This window comes from Rhinolophus sinicus, chromosome 3, assembly GCF_057876585.1.
Source record: "Rhinolophus sinicus isolate RSI-liver-muscle chromosome 3, RSI-T2T, whole genome shotgun sequence".
Taxonomy (NCBI): Eukaryota; Metazoa; Chordata; class Mammalia; order Chiroptera; family Rhinolophidae; genus Rhinolophus; species Rhinolophus sinicus.
In genome coordinates this window covers 33,749,135-33,763,768 of record NC_142503.1, presented here as the reverse complement: position 1 = coordinate 33,763,768, position 14,634 = coordinate 33,749,135, and the positions used below count along the sequence as shown (strand labels likewise).

Sequence of the window (14,634 nt, the reverse complement as noted above, 5' to 3'; positions counted from 1 at the left end):
GTAACAAATCATCTTAAAACAGTGGCTTAATATAATAATAATTTATTTTATTCCTAACCTTGGAGGTGAATATGGCTTAGCTAGGCTGTTCTTGCTCAGGATCCTTCATGAAGTAACAATCAGATGGTGGCTGGAGTCATTTTGAGACTTTTTCATACACTTCTCTGGCATCTAGGCTGGGAATACTCCAACAGCTGGGGGCTGGTGAAGTGTGTATACCTGGGGCATCTTTCTTCAAGTGGTCTTTCTACCTGATGGCCTCAGAGTAGCTGTACTTCTTACATCAAGGCTGAAGGCTCACAGTGAGAATGTACCAAGAGAAGCAGGCAGAAGCTGCTGGGCTTTTCTAACCTAGCCTCAGCAATCATGCAGCACCACTTCTGTATTCTGTTCATCAAGGCAGTCATAAAGGATTGCTCAGGACCAAGGGCAGGAGTTGTACCACACCTCTTCATGGGAGGAAGTCGAAGAATTTATGGGCATGTTTTAAAACCACCCCCGGCATTGAGGTGACTAATGAGATCATATTCTGTGGTAGGTACCGCTTGAAAGAATAGCACGTTGAGAGGGAAAATGAGTTTTATTTTGGTGTTACTGAGTTTGTGCTATAAAACCCAGGTTGAGATTTCATATAGGTAGATGGGAGCTCAGAGATGACTCTTGAAACAGCACGTAACATTTATTGTTACTTGCCATGTACGTGTATGTAATGTGTTGTATTATTAATGTTGTGTGGGAGGCACCATGCTGAGTTTTTTTTATGTGTTATCCATTACTGTTATCATTTTAGAGATTAGGAAACCAAGGCTAAGAGAAATTAAGTGTCATGCACACAACATGATGTAACCAGTGTAAAACCAGGTCTGGCTAATGTCTGACCTCACATTCTTATCCAGTTAGATGACAGCAGAAGTCATGGCCGTGAGCTCACCCAGGGAGGACTAGCCGCGTGGGAAGGGAAGACCCCCAGCAGGCCCAATGCTTTGATCAATGCGGGCACATAGTAGGCATGTAGTTTTTTGTGGGATCAGCAAAAGGAAAGGAACCTAAAAAGGGGCCTGAGAGAACTGAAAAGTTGGGTGAAAACTTGGCGAGTGTCACGTCAAATAGGCAGAGAAGAGAGACTTGAGGAAGAAATGGCCAGTTGTGTTAAACGTTGCCCAGAGATCACGGAAGATTGAAAGTGACCACTCGGTCGTGTCCGTGGTGACCTTGACCAGAGTGCGCTCAGAGGGAAGAACGGTAATGACGCTGCTGCAGTTAAGTCTGTCAAGACATTTCACCCTGAAGGAGAAGGAGGTTAGGGCTCGACCTGGAGGGTGGGGGTGGTTGAGGGGCAGCTTTTCTTTTTAAAGGGACTGAACTTGAGGTGGTTAAATGCTGAAGTAGAATGTGAGGTCATTTTGCTGAGTGTGAGTGGAATATGGTGGGGTAGGGGTTTGTGCTGCGTGGAACTGAAGAAGCTGTAGTGAAGAACAAGACTGAGGGAGGCCCGGGGACCAGAAGCGTTGGTTGCTACGCACTGTTGAAATTGGAGAACATGACTGAACAGTGACGCAAATCAAGGTGGCTATGTCACTTTTGTTTTTAATTCCAGACTTTGTAGCTGTTTGGGTGTAGGTGTCAAGAATGTGGGCAGTTAGACTGATAAAGGTTACGAGTTTTCTGAGGTGAGTGAATGGGTGGATGGATAAAGGGGATAGAGGAATTTAGGACATTGGCGAGAAGGAAGGCAAATAAAAAGTAGAGGATACAGGGACTGGTGGTCTTGATGAGCCTGAGTGATAGGCTATCATTGGATTAACTGTTCAGAAAACTGGAAGTAGAGAGCGTTCAATGTGGGCAGACAGTAGGGTGTATGAATTTAAGATGGCAGAGGTACAGCCGTTCTCCGAGGAAGGGCTCCAGTGTGGCTGTGGTCGGCTGCGGAAAAGATGGGAGGTTAGGAGGCGGAAGAGGAAGTACAGCCAAGGTGTTGGATGGAACATCCATGTGGATGGTGAGGTCACCCAGATCAGGGCAGGACTTGGGGGGAGCGCAAGTCTGAGCCAGACTCAGAAGTCCTCAGTGAATGAGGGAAGGTCGGCCAGTTTCGTTGTCATGGTGAGGTAGAGAGCACCAGATACGAGAGCTTATCCTGAGTCTTGAAAGGAGCAGGGGTGTAGAAGTGGTCTTTAGAGCTTCCAGGATGATGGAGGGATTGCAGGGGGGCATTTAACAACGGTTTTGTGGGTGTGGAGGAATTTGTTTCTTGGTTGAGTGCTGCAGGCTTGGGGTTGAACTGCTTGGCTCCACCAATTCAACTGTAGCTTTGGAAAGTTACTTCTCAGTGCTTCACTTTCCTCTTCTATAAAGTGGGGGTAATGAGAGTAACTACCTCGGGTTTGTTGTGAGGATTAACTGAAATAATACATGTCCCCTAAAACAGTGCCTGACACCATTTCTCTGCCAGTTCCTTTTGCTCGGCATCATAGCGCACACAAAAGAAGCCAACATGGAAAAACAAAACAAAAACCCTTCACAGTGTTTATATTGGGAGGCACCTTCTAAGGGTGACATACTAGCATCATCTGCATTTTTCAGATGTTAAAACTGAGACATGGAAAGGTTAAGTAACTTGTTTAAGGAAATAGCGAGTTAAGTGGCAGAGCTAGGATTCGAACCCAGGAAGTCTGGCTTCAAAGTGCTCCCTCTTAACCAACAGTGTACTAGTTAGTGCATGTTAATTACACCACCATCCCCACCTGTGCCACAATCACCATCACCACTACCAGCACCACCATGGCAGAGGGTTCTGTGGAATGGCTGGGGAAGGCAGGGAGTAGCGCTAGGCTGGCTTGTTGGAGTGAGTGTGCACAGAGCGGTGTGGCGTTGGGATAACAATACGAAAGATGGTGGAATCAGGTCGATATTTTCCCAGAAGAATTTGCTCTAGCTGTTCTCTGGGGGGTTAGCCATGGATTACGTGTGGAACGATTGCATAGTAATCTGGATGCATTGTTAGTAAAGCTGAAAAGGCCTGGCTGATCCTCACTTCTATCTAGTAAAATGATCACAGAGCACAGTATTGAAGAAATAATTTTTGGTAGGGGAATTCACCTTTTCCTTCCTACTCTTTAATGAAGCCTTCTCTTTTTCCAGTTTTTCACTACTCAAACTTAATCGAGGCTCCTTTCAGGGCTGCTTCTGAGGCTGCCTTAGATAGTTAAATGCTTATTGGTGCGCAGCTGAGGGTGCAAGTGCCGCTGAAATCCAGCCCCTGCTGAACTTGCCACAGTATCCACTGCGCATTGGCTCAGAGGTAACTAACTAGTGGGCTAGCCGTGGCCTTGCCTTAAGACTTTCTTGCTGTCTCTGTCACAGGACAAAGCACCGTGTGTCACAGTGCAGGGCTAGCTTGTGCGTCTCTTTGTATCTCCAGAGCCTGGCACAGGTACACAAGATAGGTGCTAAGTTAGTGGTTCCACAGAGTAATGGTTAAGAGCAGACCTGGGAGCCAGACTGCCTGCATTGGCATGCTAGCTCTCTGTGCCTCAGTTTTCTCATATGCAAATTGGCCACAACAGTGGAACCTACCTCACAGAATTGAGTTAAAATATATGAAGCATTTAAAAGAGAGCCTATTGCCATAAACATTAGAGAAGTGGTTGCTATTATTAAATTGGGATTTTGTATGTAAAACAAGGACTTATGATACTGTTGTCACCAAAAAGATTCCACTCTGATTCTATTCATTTTTCCAATACCAGCCTTGAAAAATCTTCCTGCCTTCATCTAATAAACAGAGCACAGAGGAACTGGGTTAAAGATATTGCAGCTGCTTGTTGGTGTTTTAAGTGGTAGCTATTTCTGATTTGCAGGGGTGAAAGGTCCTGGCATGGCATACGGTGGCCCACATCTGTGCCCAGGCCAATTCTGCTTATAGCTGTTACAGAAGTTTGGCCAAATGACAGTAGGCGAATTTTCTGAGGTCCTGCTCCAGAATTATGATTGTTTGGAACTCAGCTTCTCTTTTGTTGGAACCAGCTTGAAAGTCAAGTTTCTGCTTTTGAGCACTTTCTCCGCTAGCATGTGATTGATTGGCCAGTCCTTTTATCCCCTCTTCCCTTACGAATGTTTCCTGCCAGGCAGCATATTGTAGAGGACAGAGCACAGGGCTGATTTATTGGGTAATGTTGCTGTTCTTTGTCATGTTGAATATTTCCTGAATGTGTGGCCGGTTCTTTTTTTTTAAGTCAGTGTGCTGGATGTAGAAAACCTCTTGTGATTATTGAATTTCTCTTTCTCTCTGTTTATTTTATATAGAAATACTGTCCAGCTGCATTATTCACCAGTAATATTTCGCTTAGTAACATACTTTCCCCCATGATTTGTTGGGTTTTCAAGATGCATATTTTAAAGACTGGGTCATTTAGACAGGATTATTTGATACCTATCCTTGGTTTCCTTTGCATTTCCTGACTTTTCAGGGCCCTTGCCTACCTGGGTGTGGGTTGTGGGCAGGGTTACTTTTTGATCCTAAGTGGAGCTGTTCCGTCATTTCTATGGACTCAAGGCTGTAATTTTTCTGCAGCCTGAGTGTGTAGGAAATAGATGCCTGTTTTAGTTTTCTCCCAAATATGTCTTTGTTTAAGGTGAATGCCTAACTGTCCGTCATCTTTGGATATACCTACCCATAGGTGAATATTTCCCATTTCTTATCTTCCAAGTGCTTATAGTTAATTAATTATGTGAGCTTAATATTCCCTTTGAATATTTTCATAAAACAGACTTACTAAAAATGTCTCTTTTGATTCCATGTTGAGAACAGATCTTCAGTTGCTGATTTTTAAAACTCTTTAAATCAGATTCTTTGTTACATAAGAGAACACAAGTATAATGAAACAAGTTGCTAAAAAAAGTTGAAATTATAAAGAGCGATGTAAGAAGTGATGCATATTTTAATTCTTCATGAAAAAGTTGTCTTGAATAAACCAACATAAAACTGCATGATTATGAAGAAATGGAGGAGATGAAGAATCAAGAAGATTTAGAAGAATCAAGAAGAATTCTTTAGAAGAAGAATCAAGAAGATGAAGAATCAGGAAGCTCATTGATGGTTTGATTTTTTTCATGTGGTTTAAAGCAGTTGTATTTCACAAATCCAGAGTGCTTAAGAGTTCATCTCTGAGGCAAAGATCAGTTATCCCAATTGCTTTATAGTATTGCAGTGGGTGTTATTAAAACAACAACAGTAGAAACAACAAATGAATATTTTTCTAAAAATGGGTATGGAGAGCATTTTCCTGAGTCTTCAGAATTAACAAGGACTTTTGTTTTATTGAGCAACATTTAAATCAGTATTTATTTGCTTAAAATGAAACATAGTAACTTTAGGTCCTTGATTTTTAATTCAAATGTGTACCCCTGTGTTCAAATACCTAGGTACAGCAAGAAAAGGATCTGCTAATTTTAAAAATATTCCATGAAGGATATATGTCAGATTAGTTTTGGGAGAAGAAAAGCCTTACCCTCCCTTCCTCCTAACCTCTCTCCTTTCTTCCTATCTAACTTTTTCACTCAACAAATACTTACTGCGAGCTTAGTGTGTGATAGGTACTTGGGCATCATAGATAATACAGAGATAGCTCTGTACCTACTGAACTATATATATCCTGAAGCTTTGAATATAGTACAGCTCTTTACTTGTGAGGAAATTTCAGATGCTGGGCTAGAATAGGGTGGACAAACTTTTTCTGTAAAGGGCCAGCTAGTAAATATTTTAGGCTTTGAAGGCCATACAGTCTCTGTCTCAACTATGCAACTCTGCCACTGTAGCATGAAAGCAGCCATAGATAATATGTAAAAAGAGGGATGTAGCTGTGTTCCAATAAAGCTTTATTTATAAAAACAGGCAGTGGGCCAGAGTTGATCCAGGGATTGTAATTTGACTACCATTGGGCTAGTAGAATAAGATTTACCTCCTTGGAGAGGCAGTATTTCATGATATTTTTCATTGGCCTCAGAATTTCGGTTTCTGTACTTGCAGGATACCTTTAAAGAGGAGCCAATATGATCCATAGCTTCAGTTATTTGAAGGATATAAATAGTATCCTGTGAATCTCCAGAACGCTGACTGCAATGAGAGGGTCAAAATTATAGCAAGGCAGATACTGGTTCAAGGTGAGGAAGAACTTTCTTTCATATGCTTTGAATAGGAAATGACAAAGCAGAAGCTGCTCCCCGTCTGTTAGGGACATTATAGAAGAGGTTCATGAATTGAGTGAGACAGTGAAGTAGATACAAGGTTCCTTTCAACTTTTCCCTTATTAGTTGGTCCTAACATATGTGGCAATCTTCAATTTACTATGAGTTACTTAAAAATCATCCTGGTGTAGGGGAGAATTTCAGATGTTTTTCTTTTCTTTTCATTTAAGGAATGCAAATTTTTTCTAACCAATTTTACGCAGATTTATACTTACGATATTTACTTATATTAGTGTGTTATCTGTTATTATTATATATTATTACCAGTGAGGACAATGAAACTGTTTTGATAAGCACAAAACTGAATTTAGATTTAGATGCATTTAATTTAGATCTATTCAGATGGATGAGAACTGAAGGATCATCACCTACGTTTCATTGGTTGTACATTTTGTTCTTTTTTTGTGTGACACTAAGAAAAAATAGGATTTCAATGGAATCGTAGTTGCAGATATTATAGATTCTCAAATAGCTTAATCTTAAATTCATCTTCAGTCAGAAGTCAGGATACAGGTTTTATTCTGAGGCTTGTACTTCCCATCATGCTTCCCCCTCGGAGTTACTCTGACAGCACAAGGGGGTGTGTGCATTGTCTCCCGTGTGCTAACATTTCATGTACACTCACCACCTTTGAATATATGCTTTTCATTTGAATCTCTAAAGGAATAAAATTTAATTTCTTTTAAAGAACATTTCTGAAATATCCAACTGCCTCTTTGGAACCCTATCTGGGGTCTAACGTTTGAAAACCCTAGGTTTAGAATCAGACCTAGGTGGAAATCTTAAGTTCTGTCACTTTCCGGCCACGTGCTAGTAACCCTCAGTTTTTCATCTGACAGGCCTAGAAATATCCCTATTGCTCTGTGAGGACTGAGTGAGATAAGAGTGCAAAACACTCAGTCCGTAGTAGTCTCTTAATAAGTGTCATTTTAAGATAACCACAACCATCATTTTAGATTGTGTCATGTATGGCTCTCTGTGATTTCAATAGGTATAGTTTCATTTGCCTCACTGGAAACTACTCAACATCTTAAAGGAACGCTTGGCTAGGAACTCTGCCCTGAGAAATGCCAATTACTGCCCTGAAAGGAGTGGGCTTGTGTGGGGCCATAGCCCACTCTATTTGTGGGTTGTGATTCCCTCTTCTGGCCTGAGAGTGACGAGAGGAGTTTGGAGAGAGTGAGCATTTAAGAGGCTTGCTTATCCAGTCAGAAACAAGGGCAAGGGCACACAGACTTTCCTTATTAGACTTTTACATCAACTGTCCCATCTCTGTCATTTCCCTTTCGTAATTGGCAGTAAAAGCCATGCAGTAAGAAGGGCCAGTGTGCACATGTTTGCAGAAGGTGACCAGCAAGGAAAGGAGGGGGCTTGTGCCACTTGGCAGCCAGACTTCAGCGACAGGGATAAATAGAAAATCTATAAGGCCTATGAGAAGTAGTGTCCCTTGAAAAAGAAAAGGGAAGTAGACAGAATCCCTGGGGAACAAAAGTAGACCCCAGCAGTCTGAATTGAGCACAAGTAGTCCTGGGACTTCACAGAAAACCACAAGTAAAGTCCTTTGATTGGGGTCCTTTGTCTTAAACAAGTGTAAGAAAATGGTATGGCTGTTCATATGAGTCTTGAGTTTGAGGGTATTAGATGCTGAAGAATGGTCCAAAAAAAATTGGTCCTGACACCAGGTCCCAGAGAGGTGCCAGACAAAACTCTGGGGAGCCGGGAGGTTGTGGTAGAGAGTTGTGTTTCATTCAAGATTACTCTCAAATAGTTTTAAGCAGGAGGCAATAGGACCTGACTTGTACATTGAGAACTTGCTCTGGCTGCTGAATGAAGACTGGATGATACAGGGACAAAAGAAGAACCAGGGGGCCTATGGGGGAGAATAGTCACATCCCAGCAGTATGTTTGGGCAGCTTGGCCAAGGCTCCAGTGAATTTGGGAGAATGTCTTCTCTTTGCTGAGCAGCTGATGCTTGATTAATTTGATCCAATAAGTTTAGTTATTAATATTATTTCTCTTTTCTTATGTCTGAGGACTGGTTATTAAAGTTCAGGGTGACCGAGTATGTTTTTCAAGGTCACACCCTGAATGATATGAACTCGGGTCTGTTTAAACTCAAAGCTCACACTTACCTTTCTTCCCGTTCCACAGTCAGAAAAACAAGTGGGAAAGTGGAGGTTGTCTAATTCATAAACCAACGGGAAGTTTTTGAGCCTTGAAATGGTTGGATCACATTCTCCTGTAGCCCTGTAGCCAGTGTTTTTTTCTGGGCCGTACAGTAATTTTTATAAGTTAATATGGAGGTATTGATTTAGTAAAAGGCTTGACAATTTGCAAATTTTGAGGACTTCCAATATAGATTTGACAATATTAACATGCTCAAGGTAGAGGCTTAAATGCTAAGTTCACAGACAGAATCCTTAAATGACAGTTTATAAGGTTTTAGCAGAGAGCCAGTGCTGAAAAGTTGGCTTCATTTAGTTTTATCCAAAAGGTAATAGGAAAGAGGGAGTGGAGGATAAGTCTATATTTTGGATGATTAAAAAATATAATTTTCCTTATGATTCCGAATAATGATGCTCCTACGTGTCTTGTGGGTAATGCATTACCAACTGGATGCTTATATAAAATAATATAAAATATTAATCATATTGAATACTTAGATGTGATAATTGAATAATAAAATTTTGCATAATATAGACTAAATCTTCTTCAGTGAAAACATAAATTGCCTGGCTGGACAATGAATGAGGTTTGGCTAAGATGAATGGGGTTTTTTTTTGCCTCTGGTGCCTAGTCTGTGGGGACAGAGTACTGGAAGCTAAGTCTTCTGGCTTTGGTATGTTTCTCCCTTTGGGGAATCTCAGAGTGAGCACCCTAGTTTTCAGTGTTTGCAATGAGAAGGTACCGTCCCGGAACCTGGAGACAGAAGGGAGAGACACCAGGAGTATGAAACAAGGCCTGAATCCAGGGGTCCGTGGAAGCTGATGGCAGAGAGCTTCTCCTGTGGCTTCCCGGTGTCTGGGGCCCCTTTAGTGCAGCTGCTTAGATGAGTTTATGTGCCTGGGACATATTAGATACTCAGTTAAATAATAAGCCAACACAAATTTGGAGCTTACTGTTGTTTTTCCTTTTATACCTCATAATCCTCCTAGTACCTTCTGAAATAGGCACTACTGGTATCCTCATTTTATAAATGACAAATTACTAAGATGTAGTGAGATTAAGTAAATTACTAAGATGTAGTGAGGTCCCACACATAATAAGTTGTATGGCTGGGGTTTGATTTTAGGAAGTGTGACCCCCAGATATGTGCTCTTGATGGCTCCCTGAACTGCTTCTTAATAGATGTCTGTAGACTATTGAATGGAGTGTCCGATGCTGTGACTTTTCGTGGTAGAATACTGTTTGCCTATGCCAGGGATTTTCGAAGCAAAATTGTTGAAAACTTTTCTGGCATTCTTACTGTCCATAATATTGTTAGAAGTATCACATCTGCTCTCAAAAGTAGTAATACCCCAAGTTCACTCTCCCCTGCATATTTGCCTCCTTTATTCTATTATTCTTCATAGCACTGATCATCGTCTAACTTGATTTATTTGTTGCTTTTGCCTGCCCTCCCCCCTTCCACTAGAGTATACGGGCTTTGTGTACTGCTTGGTCTCCAGCACGGAGGACACTGCCTGGCACAGAGTAGGTGCTCAGTACAAATACATATCTGTTTATTTAATGAAGAGGATTAATGCCAGTTACAATGGTGCCTTCAATTTGGCCCTCTAAAACCCTTCAGCCTTTCAGAAAGATCACCACTCCATCCCACCCTTATCAAACTGGGACGGTGAAACATCCCGGACCATCAGTAGCTTGGGGAGTTGCAAAGCTAAGGACGGGACTTCCAATCATCATGGTGTGTGGAACATTCTTTCACTTAAAGTTAACGAGAAAGACCTCTTACCACCTTAAAACATATACTGCAGGCCTCCTAGAATCCTCTGTGTTCTTAAAAATCTGTTGCACTCCTTACAAATCAGAATTTGGCAAGCTTCTGCCACACATGCGGGGCTGGTGCCTGTATTCAGTTTCCAGTGCCCATGTACCCTTTCCCAGCTTTTTAGAGTAGAATACTTGTGCTGGGAAAGAGTCTTTCCTGCCTAGATAGGCTGGAGGATCTCAGGGTCCTGTCAAAGTGTCATTTGTGGTAGGTAAGTGATATTGCATTCAGTATGGGTGTTTTTATTGGCTTTTGTTGTTCAGAATATTTGTTGAACCATAAACTACTTTAAAAAAAAACAAACTGCTCTACTCAGTTTGTTTGACTTCATTCGCATTCATTTGTTCTTAATGATTAAGAGTGTGGGCTGTGACGTTCAATGATTTGGGTTCAAATCCTGGTTCTGTCCCATACTAGCTGCTGTTTCCCCATCTCTAAATTAGGGATAATAATATTACAGTCAAGTAGAATACATCACACTTCCAATTACCTGTCGTAAGGGACTATCCCTTTAGTTCAGATGACATCCTCAACCACTGCATTAATTAGGATTATTTGGAAAATAGTGTTTTTGACAAATAGATGTTTATTTTTTTCTCAGGCAGGGAAATCCAGAAGTAATTAGGACCCCAAGAAACTTCTGCCTACTGTGTTGTGGACTTTAAACTCATGGTTTAAAATTGCTGCCAGAGTGCCTGGCGGCACTTCTGCGCTGCAGGCAGCAGGATGGAGAAAGGGCAGAAGAGTGTATGTCCCTCCTGGAGACTGTTACGGCTTCTGAGTATATCCCATTTACCAGCACTTGGTCTCATTGCCATGCCCACCTGCAAAGGAAGCTGCAGAATATAATTTTTTCACTGAGAAACAGAATTCTCTGCAACTACGTTCAGCCATTCTTTACATGCCTGTATCTCTCTGGGTCTATTTCTATTGAGATTACTAGCAGGATTATTCTTTTCCTCTGCTTTGTATATATCTTTTCTTTTTCACATAGTTTCTTTTTTTCATATTTTTGACTTCCTCATAAATTTTGGTAGCTGCAATTCTTCGTGGTTGTGAGGTTACTTAATAGCTTTACTTTTTGTATTGTTTCACTTCACTACCCACTGCTAACTGCTTCATCGTCTCCGTATTTTTCCACTCAAATTTTGGAGAACAAGAATATGGTTGGTGTAGCTAACTCTTCCTGCTGGGCCACACTGTGGTTGTTGGGCAGCTTAAGGATGGAGGGCCTGAAAGTTTAATTAGCTGAGGCCATCTTGCTTGTGGGCCTTTTTATCTGCAAGGGTATCCAGCGAGAACAGGCTTTTGTGATGTGACCGACATGCTTCGTCCCTGAAAAATAGAACTTCCTTTGCAAGGAGTCAGGGATAAATCTTAAAATGAAAATGTTTTGTATATTGATAGGAATGAATTTTAGGTAGTGTATAGACAGTCAACAAGCGCGAGTCACTGATATGAGATTGAGAAGTGATTTGAAAAGAGGAGGGTGATTAAGGCATACAGCAGTCACCCTCAAATGCTTGCATATTCTGTGATGTTTCTTGCAGATTTCATTCCTGTTGTCACTTTCATCAGGAATCACCTTTTCTTCTGTGCTCCGGTTTACCCAGCTAACTCCTAATCTTATATGACTCTATTCAGGAGATTTTTTTCTCTAGAAAATCTTTCCTGGGTTCAGTGCTCCTACTGTCTCCCTAAAACCCTCTCTGCATGCCTCTTACTATGCTGAACACATTTATATTGCTATTGTCTGTCCCAGGTCTGTTAAGTGACTGCCCTCTCCTGAGCTAGAAGACTGTTGTTGCCAGGGTTTGATCTTCTTTATCTTTGTATACTTAGTATTTGCCTAGCAATGCCTGTCACATTTGGTGATGCTCAGCATGTTGTTGTTTTTTTCTTTTCTTGGGTTGTATTTTATCTGCAGTGCCTGATAAAAAGTTGAAGGAATACAAACTTCACGGGAAGTGGCACTACTTATTTAATCTGGTAAACTGGAAAGGGATTTCTTCTCCTCTCCCCACACTCTTTAATCAGAATTTTCAGAAAGAAAACTGTCCTGACCTGCAGCCTAAGCCAAAATCTCCTTTTGTTTGTATATTACATGTGACTTTTAGTGCTGTTTTGCAGAGGATTGGCTAAAATTTTGCTACGGTGAAATCTATAAATTCCGATATGATGATTTATGCTTGTTTGGTTATTTTTGTTAGATGACTTTTTAAATCTCTGAGGTTATTTCTGCTAGATGGCTTTTTCAAATCTTTGTGAATAAATTTCACAAAGAGATCATGTGCTGAAGATTATTATTTTTGTAACAGGTGAGGGCAGTGATTCCTTTTTTAATTACTGGTTGAACTCTTACATATTTCATCTATGGACAGTTGTAAATTGCTTGGGAAATATAAATGCTCTTGGGATGATGGCAGCACTGTGACAATTGAAAATGTTAAGAGACCAATTTTGTTTGCTTTAGATGCAAATGTTTCTTTCCAATTTGATCATCACCATCCTTTTTCCTAGTCTGAAGAAGCTGTACAATAGATGTGGAGCAAAATCCTCTACATTTGTGAACAAAACTTCATTTTATTTTTAGTTATAAGTTTATGAGTTAAAAACAAAAAAAACTTTCCCCTTTTGGGGAAAGTAACCTTTTGAGGTGCTCAGGGAATTGTCAAGTAATTCTCCGTTAATGTTTTCAGTTACAACACTAACAGGCGATGCTGGTTCTGAAGTAGGTGGCTTCCCAGGGCTTCGTTTGTGTTGGTCTGGAGGAGTGACTAAAGCATAATAACACGCATGACCTTATCAGAGAGGATTCCACTCACTCACTTAGCACTTTGGAGCGGCGATGCACTTTGCAATACACTAGAACAAGTCTTCTCGCTCCACAATTCCCCAAATCCTGCATCTTTGCCTCCAGCCCGTTTGTTTTGGGATGCGGTCAAGAGAAAATACTAAATCTTAGCTGTATTTGGAAACAGCTGATCCACGCATGGGCCTCAAGCGACATTTCACTGCTCTTCCTCCCCCTTTGTTGTTGTCCTGGTCCTAACACATTGGTCTTGGTGCTCTGAAGAGTTGACTTGTTGGCTTGGCTATATTAACCGTTTACTTTCATTACACGCAAAATTAGAGGAGAAAATAAACACAACCATCATCTTGCTTTATATCAGGATGAGGGATTGTATAGCATATCCTAATATTTAAAATATTTTAAAAATAGCTGTTTTAGAATAAAGTTAGTGTGTGTTTTCACCCTCTGATGGAACTGAAATTTGTTATGCCTTGAAATCAATTTTTTTTAGATTGTATAGTAAATAACATTTACTTGCTGCCATCTTGTTGAAGATTTTTTTTTTCTCCTTTATTTTCATGCTTACCTTTGAAATTTCTTAGGGAAAACAACAATAAACTGTAAGTAATCACATCAATTTCCAATTGAGTGTTCTTTTCCTTTTTTTCTGGATTACATTTTCTATAGACTTATCTTAACAGATTTTAACCAATCTGTGACTTGCTTTTGACAGCATCTCTTTTTTGCACTTTCATCAGATGAAGCCGCAAAGGAGATTGTTCTGTAGGTTATTATTTTTGAAATAATATTCTTTAGTTCTTAGGCAAGACTACATGTAGATCTGTGAATGCTGGGTCAGAGTTTATCTTGAACAGAGATTCATTCTTTAATTGGGAAGAATCAACTATTCATCTTTCATTTCAAGTTATGCATTATGTCCCATGCATGATGGGTTTACAATTAGAATAAAATGGGAAATGGGTTCTTGCAACTCTAGAATCTATATAGGGAAAGAATATGAACCTAATTTTAAATTTATTACCAGTTTCTATACCATGACCAAAGGAAATTTGGTTATGCTTTTAAATACCTCTTTATATCTGACACCCTCTAATTATAGTGAAGGGGCAACTCACTAGAACATTATTGTTAGAATGAATTTGGAGTTTGGAAGATAGATGTGCTACTTGCTCTGAGGTAGGATGTTTAGGGATAAGGCAGTATTTGTAAGGATTAGAGGTTAGAGAGAGAATGAGGTAATAAGGCTAGTCAGAAAAAAAAATTACACAAAATAAGTTGAAGGTTTTCAGGGTAATAATTTTGGCAATCCCGATAACAGTACTTGTATATTTTGGGAATGTGAAAAAGGAGGAGTAGAAAGTTTTTTAGTAACTATAGAGTAAATAATGTCTCCACCTTTAAAAGATAAAGCTCTTTAAAAGAGTTACTCTAATGACAAATGGTAGGGCTCTTTCTTTTATGGCTTTGGAATACCTACTTTTAAAAAAATGAATCTGCTCTGTAACAGTTAACATTGGTAGGCTGAGAGAGACACACAATAGTCTTTAAACAAGTTAGAGCTTTATTTTTACTTCATATTCAA

General features: G+C 40.3%; 1 protein-coding gene across 5 annotated transcripts in view; it reads left to right on the top strand.

Moving 5' to 3' along the window:
• The window catches only part of ARL15 (ARF like GTPase 15), a 381,154-nt gene that overhangs the window by 12,749 nt on the left and 353,771 nt on the right, over positions 1-14,634 (top strand). Inside the window, exon 2 of one of the 5 annotated variants that reach the window (XM_019756150.3) lies at positions 13,634-13,651. The exons of the other annotated variants lie outside the window; for them this stretch is intronic. The gene's annotated coding sequence lies outside the window, so the exon portion shown is untranslated. The remainder of the gene's footprint in view (positions 1-13,633; positions 13,652-14,634) is intronic. 5 annotated transcript variants of the gene reach the window in all.